Genomic DNA, 12,112 nt, shown 5'->3' on the forward strand with positions numbered 1-12,112 from the left:
GCTTACCTGAAGACAAGTGCTGTTGTGCTTCTTCTGATCCTATTAAAATCATAGGCAGGCATTCTACTAGCTGCAGTATAATCAGTATATATATATATATATATATATATATATACATCCCAGTTTTGTGCAGCTACATCTCACTGTAGGCCATTAGTATGTCTGGAAGGCCAACACGGAGAGGCAGACACTCACAACTCAAAAAAGTGGGCAAGCAGGCTCTGTGTCTAGAGGCAATAGTGCTGGTCATGGACACGGTGCATCCTCATCAGCACGTGTAAAAAGAATTGAGGTATCAGCACATAGTGGTAATGTGGATACTAGAGAGTACACAGTGCCACGTCCTTACATATTATGTATAAAGGAAGAGAAATTGGGCTTGGGACTTTATTGGCACAATAACCACTATAGTAGTATATTTAAAAAGTTCAATTTATTGAAAGTTATTTAAAAAATATATATATAAAAAAGGGAGAAAAAGACAGAAATAAGTTCATACCCATACATTTACAATTTATACACTCCATACAAAGCTCTAAAGTAAAATATCATATATGCAATAATTGCAATTACCAATATACATACAGTCATGTAGAATTTAAAGAGGAGCTATGCAGAGATAATAATCAATGGTAAAGAATCGCTCAACATGTTGCACGCCGAAGCGCTTCTTCAGGAGCACAGAACAAATTACATGAAAAAAAAAAATTTTTTTTTCTTCTATGTGTGCACAGATTAAGTTACATGTATGTAGTTAAAAGTAATCAGCATGTGGCCGTGGGACACACTTGTCCTATTTTTCGACAGCTGGCCATGTTGAGCCGCAACATGCGGAAGACTTGGTAGAGTGGATGACCAAGCCGTCCTCATCCTCCTCATCCTCTCTCACCCAGGCTCAGGGTACTTTGTCTGGCAAAGAAGCTGCCAATGCGGCTTCTTCCCTCGGCTCAATGGCATCAGTCACTCCTTCCCTAGCCCCACCATGTGCTCCTGAGGAGTCCCCCGAACTGTTTGACCACAGTGTTGGGTACATGCTCCAGGAGGATGCCCAAACTTTTGAAGGCTTCTGATGATGGTACTCAGCTAGAGGAAGGCAGTAATGTGAGCCCAGACAGAGGAGGTGCCCAAGAAGGACAGCAATCTGGCAGTCATGTTCCCACAGCTGCAGCATACTGCCAGGTTTGCTCCAGTGATGAGGAGGGAGGGGATGATGAGGTCACTGACTCCACGTGGGTGCCTGATAGGAGAGAGGAGAAAGAGGAGGAGGCACATCACCATTGAGGTAGGATGCTCTCCAGGGGTAAACTTAAGGGCAGCACACCGACTGCATCACACCGCAGAGCTCCACATGTGAAGGTCGCTGCTGTCTCTGCACATTATTCCAAAAGTTCTTTGGTGTGGGCCTTTTTTGAGATGAGTGCATCAGATCCCACCACTGCTATTTGCAAAATATGTCTCAAGCATATCTCGCGTGGCCAAAACATCACTCGCTTGGGCATCACATGCTTGACCAGACATATGTTGACCTGTCATGCAGTTCATTGGCAAGCGTACCTAAAAGACCCACACCAAAGAACAAAGAGGACCTCTCCTTGCTCCTCTTCAGCTGGGATCTCCAACCCCACTATACCTTCAGTCCTCTCTGAGACCTGCACTGAGAGGAATGAAGGTGGAGAATTAGGTGTGTCACAGCCAAGTACTTGCGGGCGATCTGCTATCGGTACACCAACGTCAGATTGTACCAGGCAAATTTCCCTGCCCCAGCTGCTGCACCGCCGAAAGAAGTTCGCTCCCAGCCATCCACATGCCCAGTGGTTAAATGCTAGCTTGGCTAAATTGCTAGCACTTCAACTGCTGCATTTTCAGTTGGTAGACCCTGCCCCCTTCTGTGAGTTTGTGGAATTTGCTGTTCCTCAGTGGCAGGTTCCCAAACGCCACTTTTTCTCACGGAAGGCGATTCCGGCTCTCTACCGGCATGTGGAAGGCAATGTCTTGGCCTCGCTGGACAGGGCGGTCAGCGGTAAGGTGCATATTACTGCTGAATCATGGTCCAGCAGGCATAGATAGGGCCGTTACCTATCTTTCACGGCGCATTGGGTGACTCTGCTGGCAGCTGGGAAGGATGCAGGACAAGGTGCAGTAGTGTTGGAGGTTGTTCCGCCACCACACCTCCAAAATGCTACTACTGCTGATTCTGACACACCTCTCTCCTCTACCCCATCCTCTTCTTCTTCCTCTATGGCCTCTTCCTGTGCTTTGTCCTCAGAACCAGCAGTGCTCCATAGGCGTTCAAGGGGCTACGCAAGTACGCAAGCCAAAAGATGCCATGCGGTGCTTGAGCTGGTGTGCTTAGGGGATAGGAGCCACACTGGGGCAGAGATTCTGTCAGCTCTGCAGAGGCAGGCTCAGAGGTGGTTGATGCCACGCCAGCTTAAGGCAGGAATGGTGGTTTGCGACAATGGCACCAACCTCCTCTCTGCCCTCCGACAGGGACAACTGACTCATGTGCCCTGTTTGGCTCACGTCCTTAACTTGGTGGTGCAGCGGTTCTTGGGCAGGTACCCAGGTTGTGCTGAGGCAGGCCAGGAAAGTCTGTGTGTATTTCCACAGGTCATATAATGCCAGTGCTCGGATGGCTGACCTCCAAAAGGAACTTAACCTGCCCAAGAACCGCCTAATCTGTGACATGCCCACCAGAAGGAACTCAACGTTGGCCATGCTGCAGTGGCTGCACAAGCAGCAGGGGGCCATCAATGAGTACCTGGGCGACTATGGCACCAGGACAAGGTCAGGGGAGCTTGTTTTTTTTTCCAATGCCAGTGGGCCATGATCAGGCAGAACAGAGGCAGGAAGAGGAGGACTTCCTTAGCTCTCAAGGCCCCCTTTATCCAGACAGTGTTCCTGCATGCCCACCAATCACACAGGAAGAGGATGATGAGAAGAAGGATTGTGTCAGAGTGGAGGTGGAGCCTGGCACTCAGCATCAGCAGCAGTCTTTAAGGGATCATTTACACTCCCAAGAAACCCATGGACTTGTACATGGCTGGGAGGAGGTGGCTGCGGATCATGTCTTCCTTAGTAACCCAGAGGACTCCGGACTGAATGTCTCAGCAAACCTACACTGCCTGGCCTCCCTGATCCTGCAAAGCCTGCGGAAGGATCCTTGTATTCGTGGTATCAAGGAGAGGGATCAATACTGGCTGGCATCCCTTTTTGATCCTCGTTACAAGGGTAAGGTTGCGGACCTTATCTTGCCATCACAGAGGGAGCAGAGGATGAAACATCTTCAGGAGGCCTTGCAGAAAGGTCTGTGCAACACGTTCCCAGAGACTGGGAGGTTACAAACTCCTGTTCCTGGACAATGTGTTGCTGAGGCTTCGGTCAGTCAAAGAAGGAGCTGTGAAGAAGATGGCCGTCTGACCGATGCATTCAGACAATTTTTTAGTCCGCAGCCCCAATGTATGATTGGTTCCAGAAACCATCGCCAGCGTCTGTTTTACATGGTGCAGGAATACCTAGGGGCAAGATCTGACTTGGACACCTTTCCCACCGAAAATCCTCTGGGTTACTGGGTCTTGAGGATGGATCACTGGCCAGAGCTTGCACAGTATGCAATTGAGCTAATGGCCTGTCCTGCATCCAGCGTTCTTTCGGAAAGCACATTCAGTGCTGCTGGAGGCTTTGTAACCGATCACAGGGTGCGCCTGTCCACCGACTGAATCAGTCTTGGATCACCACCAGCTACCAAGCACCTGATGCTGATGTAACCGAATAATTTTTTTGAAATGTCAGATCCCTTCAAGACTGCCTATGCTGATGCTGAGTGACTATCCTGTTATGCTGAGTGACTATCCTCTTCCTCCTCAATGGTCATGCTGATAGCTTGTTAGAATATTTTAGGTTCTGGGCACCTCCACCATTGGCTAAGGCCCATTTTTTCAGCCTCTGTTTAACAGGGGTGTGTAATTATAATTTTGGATCCAATATTTTGCAAGGAGGGTTCATTGCTGCAGTCAACTAGAGTATTTGTGAGGAGTTGCAGTGTTGTGGCACCAGCACCAGTGCCTAAGGCCCAATTTTTCAGCCCCTGTTTAACAGGGGCGTATAATTACAATTTTTAATACAATACTTTGTAGCAGGGCTTATTCCTGTGCTCCAACTAGAGTATCTATAAGGGGTTGCAGTGTTGTGGCACCAGTGCCTAAGGCCCAATTTTTCAGCCCTTGTTTAACAGGGGCGTGTAATTACAATTTTCGATGCAATACTTTGTAGCAGGGCTCGTTCCTGCGCTCCAACTAGAGTATCTGTGAGGGGTTGCAGTGTTGTGGCACCAGCACCAGTGCCTAAGGCCCAATTTTTCAGCCCCGTTTTACATGGGCATGTAATTACAATTTTTGATGCAATATTTTGCAGGAGTGCTCCTTCCTGCACTCCAACTAGAGTATCTTTGAGGGGTTGCAGTGTTGTGGCACCAGTGCCTAAGGCCCAATTTTTCTGCCCCTGTTCAACAGGGGCATGTAATTACAATTCTTGATCTAATATTTCACAACAGGGCCCGTTCCTGCGCCCACCAAGAGTAACTGTGAGGGCTTACAGTGTTGTGGCAACACCAAAACCTAAGGCCCCAATTTCTGCAGAGTATATAGGGCAGGCCCCTACTTTTAAACATCCAACTTACGGGGGCGTGTCCGGACGTTCAACAGGGAGGACGTGTGATACTCTTGCTCTGTCTAGGCTGCCTACATTCAAAGCCATCCCTACCCCTCCTCAACCCATCGTAGCTATTTTTACATCTCAGGGGTATCTGGACACACTTGGCTACGGCCCCTGGGGAATATTTAACCTACTTGGCACTTGGAAGCGGTTCGGGGCCTACAGTTCAGTCCGAGCCTCGGATGCCCGCCGCCATCTTGGGGCCTATCTGATACTCGGAGCCTCCCGCTCTCCGCTGCTCCGAACCGGAGACCTCCGAAAAGTTCCTGCACGGAACCCTGGCTGCGAGACTGTCCGCACTCGGGATCCCCCCGCTCCAGTAGCCACTACCCGGAGATCCCTCCTCTGGCACGCCGACCTCCGGGGGTTTGACACCATCCTGCGGCCTACCGCCCCGACCTATCCTACCTTCTGAACAGCGGTGAGTACCTTGATACTCTACCATTTACCTCTCGGCCGACCTCCCATCAGTGTTGAGACTGCTCTAAATAACTAAAATCTTGTACCTTGGCCCATACGAAGCCGCCCGAGGCCTCCGCGCTATCGGTGCTCACCCGGCCGGCCTGGACCGTCAGGGAAGTCCGCGGCTCCGGCCTACCTCCGGAGGTCGGCGCCCATCTTTGTACTCTAACTACTCCCTACCCACATTTGTGCCTCCACTTGCTCATTGCAGCCAATGCACCTGTTCATCTAGACTCTGCTTCAATCAGATCTCCCCTTTCTCTGTGGCTGAGGTGGGACTTTCAATACCCGCAACTTTCTTTTTTCTTTTGTTTTTCACAAAAGTCTCTACAAGCAACCATATTGTGTTGAAATATGACTGACACTGAGCAAATGTAAGTGAGAGGTGCCCCACACGACCACCGGCCTAACAGTTCCAGTTATGCCTTCCAAATCAACTAAATCACGTTCTGCAGCAGGTAAAAGATCTGGTAAGAGATCACTGTCTAATTCAATATCTGCAGGCTCTATTCAACAATATTTGGCTAACGCACGCGGCAATCAGGCCCGAACCTCGAGACTAAGCGCCTCTCCCTCATCTCACGTTGCCTCTGTGAGGGGAAGCTCTCCGGCCTCTTCATACTGCTCGGATCTCATGGATGACCCAGGTTCCCCTGCTGGCTCCGAAATGTCTACGCTGATGAGCGGTCTTAAAAAAGAACTTGCAGGTATGTTTCATAACTTGGAAAAGTCTATTAAAAAAGAGATAACTGCAGTTAGGACCGACATGTCTCACATCTTGGTCAGAGTAGAGGAGACGGAGCAACGGCAAGACTCACAAGCTCTAGCCATTAAAGAACTGCAGGACACTGTTACCCAGCTAGCATTTGCTCATCGGGCCTCCTCATACAAGCTCGAAGACCTCGAGAACCGCAATCGTAGAAACAACAAACGGGTCAGAGGCCTACCTGAGGCCACTAGAGATAGTGACCTAGAACCATCAATACGGGGCATTTTCAACACCATTATGGGTAATCCTGTCACCGCACCACTCCGCTTTGACCGGGTTCACCGGGTTCTGAGACCCCGCAGTGCTAACTCTGACCAACCCAGAGAAGGTTATCTGTCGCTTGCATTACTTTGAAGATAAAAATGCAATTATGATGAAGATGCGGGGCCTGCCTAGCATAGACTTCGACAGGGCAACCATCACCGTATTCCCAGACATCTCCAAAGATACCTTAGACCGTCGCAGGGCTCTAAAGCCGCTCCTTGACCTTTTGCGTACGGATGGGATCACATATAGATGGGGCTTCCTAGCCTGCCTGATTGCTACAAAAAATGGCCAATCCCACACATTAAGGTTCCCGGAGGAACTCAAAACCTTTTTGCAGGCTCTTGATCTTCCGTTCCGCCCTTGAAACTCCCAGGTTGGCAGGACTCCATTCCTAAATTCTCAAATCTTGCAGATTCAGTTTGGAGAAAAACCCCTTCAAAGGCAAGTCGCTCCTCTCTCCCAGGCTCTGCACAAAAGAATGGTTGAATTGCGCAAACTTGTCCTTTGTCTTTTTTCATTCAACCACATTCCACCAGTACAGATGCTTATTCTCCTACAGTAAATTGGAGCCAAGTCAGATTTCAGATGCAAACTTTATGTACACTTACCTGACTATTTTTGGTAAACTCTGACCTATGACTAGTTAGACCACTGTTCTCCTTTTATGTTCTTATTGTTGTTTTGTTGCCGCATTAATAATGGTCTACAACTTATGCTGCCCAGTAGGAATTTCAATGTTTAAGTTGATTTTTGTTCCTGCCCACATAACCTCTTATTTTTATTTAACTGGAACTAATTTTTTATCTCCAATTACAAGTTGATTATCTGTTACGGGCCGTGTGTTGTTGGGGCGCGTTTCTTATATTGCTCCTCCCCTACGACATAACCCAGTCCCCCCCCTCCTTCTGGGGTTGGCGAATGCGTGCGACCCTAAAAGTTATTTTATCCAATCCTTGTTTAAGGTTTCAGATGGTCGCTCGTTCTCTCCTTCCCCAATGGGACCACTGCAGATTTCTGCGTGTTATTCATACGTTTCCCACAAGTTCTTTAATTCATGTGTATGATTTCTCTATGAGTTCATTTTTTCCTTCTTCTCTTTTTTTCTATTCTTTACTTCACTCTCTCTTCTTCCTCTTCCCTCCTCCCCTCCCTTTTCCCTGCTGGCATACATGGAAGCATAGGCTGAAGGATCCTACCTAGATGTAACAATGACTACATTGAAGCTTCTATCATACAATGTTAGAGGTCTTAATGTCGCAGCCAAACGGCACCAAACAGTCCGTGAACTAAAACAAGCCGCATGTTCTATTGCTTTTCTTCAGGAAACACATCTAACCCATACAACACCGGTTAAACTGACCTCACCCCATTTTCCGCAATGGTACTATAGCTTATCTGACACTAACAAAGCTAAGGGAGGGGCCATTGGGTTTAGCAGAAGCATATCCTTTCGTTTGTCTGACATGCTAGCTGATGATTCGGGCCGCTTCCTTTTTCTCCAGGGTTTCATCGGTAATACCCAATGTACTCTCGCAAACGTTTATTGCCCAAACCAAAATCAACCTACCTTTTTTTCAAAAATCCTAACCAAATTATTACATTTTGCCAAAGGTCTTACTATTTTAGCAGGTGATATCAACATGTCCCTAGACCCAATAATAGACACGTCCCAAGGAAGATCTAATATTTCCTTTAAACGCCTGAAATTTGTCAAAAAGAGACTCTTGGACCTCCAACTAATGGATGTCTGGCGCCTCCTTCATCCCAAAGAGAGAGATTTCTCACATTTCTCCACAACACATCACTCGTACTCCAGAATTGACAATATATTCCTAGATCATTTTCACCTCCCCCTCTTACAGTCTGCTCACATAGGTACCGCAACTATCTCGGACCATGCACCTGTCTCGATTACGCTGACTATGCCTTCCCTAGCACGCCGCACTAATAACTGGAAACTCAACGACTCCCTTCTTACTAACGAAGCCAAGGTTTCCATAATGTCCTCTCATCTTTCACAATATTTCAAGGAAAACAAACCCTCTGATACCTCTCCCTCCATTGTCTGGGAAGCTCATAAGGTCACTATTAGAGGACGGTTTATCGAACTTGGTGCTAGATTGAAAAGGGAGCATGGTCAGCGACTCGAACAGGTCTTACAACAAATAGCGGCTCTAGACAAGCAACATAAACTCTCTCTCCATAGTGAGCACCTCCAATCCCTCACACTTAAACGTGAGGAATTAAAGTCTCTTCTTAATTTAGACACTAAGAGAAAATTCCAACGCTTATCACAGAAATACTATGAATGGGGAAACAAACCAAGTAGGGTATTGGCTAGGTCATTAAAAGCTAAACAAATGCAGTCCTTCATTCCCAAAATTAAACTATCATCAGGAGAGCTCGCTCATGCAACCCCAGACATTGCTAAGGCTTTCAAGGAGTTCTATGCAGATCTCTACTGCGTCAAAAATGACTTGTCCTCTTTGTCTCAGAAAGAGAGACGTAGCTGCATGCTCTCCTATTTGAAAGAAGCTAAATTACCTAAATTACCTGCATCCATCTTTAAAGAATTGGAAGCAGACTTCTCGGTAGAGGAATTTCAAGCTGCTTTGAAGTCTACTCCCTCTGGAAAAGCACCCGGACCGGACGGGTTCACTATTCTATACTACAAGACATTTAGTGACATTCTGCTTCCCCGTCTCACAGCTTATGCAAACTCAGTTTCTCAATCCTCAGGCTTACGCCCAGAATCCCTCTCCACTCACATTACTGTCATTCCCAAACCTGATAAAGACCCTACCCTCTGTAACAGTTATAGGCCAATCTCATTAATAAATACTGATATTAAATTATTTGCCAAAGTAATGGCAAATCGCCTACTCCCCCTACTGCCTAACTGGATCTCCAAAGACCAATCAGGCTTCATTCCCAATAGAGAAGCAAAAGACAATTCCCTCAGAGCGATTTCCCTAATTCAGTATGTTCGGAGAAGCGCCCAGCCCACCCTACTCCTTTCCACTGATGCTGAAAAAGCGTTTGATAGGGTGGACTGGGACTATCTTAGAATGACATTGAGACATTTCGGATTGGGTCCTAAGATGTTCTACCGTATTTTATCCCTATACTCTAACCCCACAGCACAAATCAGAATTAATGGGACGCTGAGCGACTCTTTTGCTTTACATAATGGTACAAGGCAGGGATGCCCCCTGTCCCCCCTCCTTTTTGCTATTACCTTGGAACCTTTTTTAGCGACAATTAGGAACAATGTTGATATTCAGGCATTCGAGTTGGTAAAAGCTCCCATAAATACGCAGCATATGCTGACGACATACTATTTTTTATTCAGCAACCCCGCATCTCAATACCTAACCTAATGTCGGCATTTTCCACCTTTCAGTCAATTTCTAACTTCAAAATAAACCTATCCAAGTCGGAAATTTTGAACATTAACTTCTCCCAATCCGAGGTGACTTCCCTGAAACCTCTCTTTCCCTTTAAATGGGAGCCAAAACATATGAAATATCTAGGTATCTATCTCACTCCCAACCTTCATTCCCTTTTCCGGCATAACTACATCCCTCTGCTTAACAGGATTAGGGAAGATTTACGAAAATGGTCCAGTTTATCTCACACCTGGTTAGGTAAAGTAAATATTATTAAAATGAACATATTGCCCCGCATACTCTTTCTTTTCCAAATGCTCCCACTAGGGGTTCCAGCGGGGTTCTTTACTATTTTACAAACCATGATCTCCCGGTTTATTTGGAGGAACAGTCACCCCAGGATATCTAGAGAGATACTATTTCGCCCCAAGGTATCCGGGGGATTGGCACTACCTAATTTTAAGGCATATTATCAGGCGGTTGTACATTCTAGGGTGGCCGATTGGAAATATGCTCTTGATTCAAAATTGTGGGTTCAACTTGAATACCTTTTGAGCGGCGCTGATCTCTCGGTGGTTCCTTGGATACCCCGCTCCTACAGGAATCTTGACCGATCCACCTCAGCACTCACTATATCCTCACTAGATATATGGGACGCCCTACATAAAAAATTCTCATGGGGGTATAACTCTCCCTTAACACCTCTCCTTAATCACAAATATTTTCTACCAGGCTTATTAGATTCCGGTTTCCAATCTTGGAGACCGAGAGAACCTCTCTTACTACATCATGCCCTCCATGGCAATACACTTAAACCATTACATTTGATTATTGACCCCAAACCTGCCTCGTTTCTCGACAAATGGAGATACCATCAACTGCAATGTTTCTTGAGCTCTCTCCCTCATCTGCTTAGAAGTTTGCAAGATCTAAATCTAATAGAAGAAATATTCTACCCAAAAGACCCTCCCTTACATAGCATTTCTCTATTTTATAGAGCTATTGTTGCCCTTCAAAACCCTGGGTTTCCACCCTTCCTGGCAAAGTGGGAGGCTGATCTGGATTCTCCCATTTCAGACAATCTAAAGGATAGGGTCTTACAACTGGCCCACACCTCCTCCCTTGCTTCTAAAATGGCAGAGGTCAATTATAAACTACTCACTAGGTGGCATTACACCCCCGTTAGACTTCACCAAATGTTCCCTGCCAGTTCCCCATTGTGCTGGAGGAACTGTGGGAACGAAGCCACTCATGCACATGTCTGGTGGTTTTGCCCATTCATTCGCCCCTATTGGATGGCCATCTGCAATTTGATCTCACAGATTTCGGAGGTCAATCTACCCATGGACCCATGGACTGTCCTTTTCCATGCCTCTAAAACCTCCATAGGCTCATATAAACGTTCACTCATTCCTCACCTTTTGAACACAGCCAAAGCTTTAATACCCGCCTTTTGGGGCCAAGCGGCAATTCCGCCTATTAGGACCTGGCTGCAGAAGGTTGATGAAGTTCAACTCATGGAGAGCATTACTCATAACATCAAAGGCACTTCAGAAAAACACTCAGCCACTTGGGCTCCTTGGATAATATTTCAGTCCACCCCCTTATATAAGGATATTATAGTGCAAATCTCATAAATTTATTACTTATACATCGTTACCAAAATTTCGATAACTCAACATTTTGCACATATATGCCAGCACTCCCCCCCTTACCCTCTCCCTTCCCATCTTACTCTCTATCCTATTTACTATCCCCTTTCTCTCTTTTTATTTTCTCTTCTACTATCTAGTTCTATGCACTTCATGCTTTCTGCTCGCTTTATCATACCTTTCTTCTCTAACTGAAGCAAGATTTTTCACCTTGTTCTTACATCTTGATTTCTATGTTTACATTGAAAGAAGCCTCTTTTCTACTCAACCACTACATTAATTCTCACCCTCCTTTTTGAATATACAGAACTGGTTAATGTATCTCTGGCTTCTTGAAACTCATTGTAAATATCCGAGCATTGAAATTGACTTTGCTTCTTCATAATGTTTGTACTCAGTTTGTGACATAACTGTTTATTTTTGTACTTATTTTCTTTAATAAAAATTTATTAAAAAAAAAATAAATAAATAAACATCCAACTTACAAATGACTCCTACTTGCAAACGGAAGGAGACAACAGGAAGTGAGATGAAATCTACCCCTAGGAAGGGAAATTCTCTCCTGTAAGAGTTAATATGGGAAAAACGCGTTTCCTCTCCACTGATGCTTTATCAACAATCCTTGTTTCACTAAAAACCCCAAATTTTCAAAAAACATTTCTCATTGGGACAGAAAGTGAGGTGAAATCTTCTGAAAAGGTGCACAGACATCAAAACAAATGTCACAGGGGTGATAACCCTTCCCTATGTTTTCCAAAAAGCTTAAAATAGATTTTTTGGCTGGAGCTACACTTTAAAAATGTACCAGTTCAAAATTACAAACAGATTCTACTTAACAACAAACCTACAGTCCCTGTCTT

The sequence above is a fragment of the Aquarana catesbeiana genome, linkage group LG04 (genome assembly GCF_042186555.1).
Source record: "Aquarana catesbeiana isolate 2022-GZ linkage group LG04, ASM4218655v1, whole genome shotgun sequence".
NCBI classification, from domain to species: Eukaryota; Metazoa; Chordata; class Amphibia; order Anura; family Ranidae; genus Aquarana; species Aquarana catesbeiana.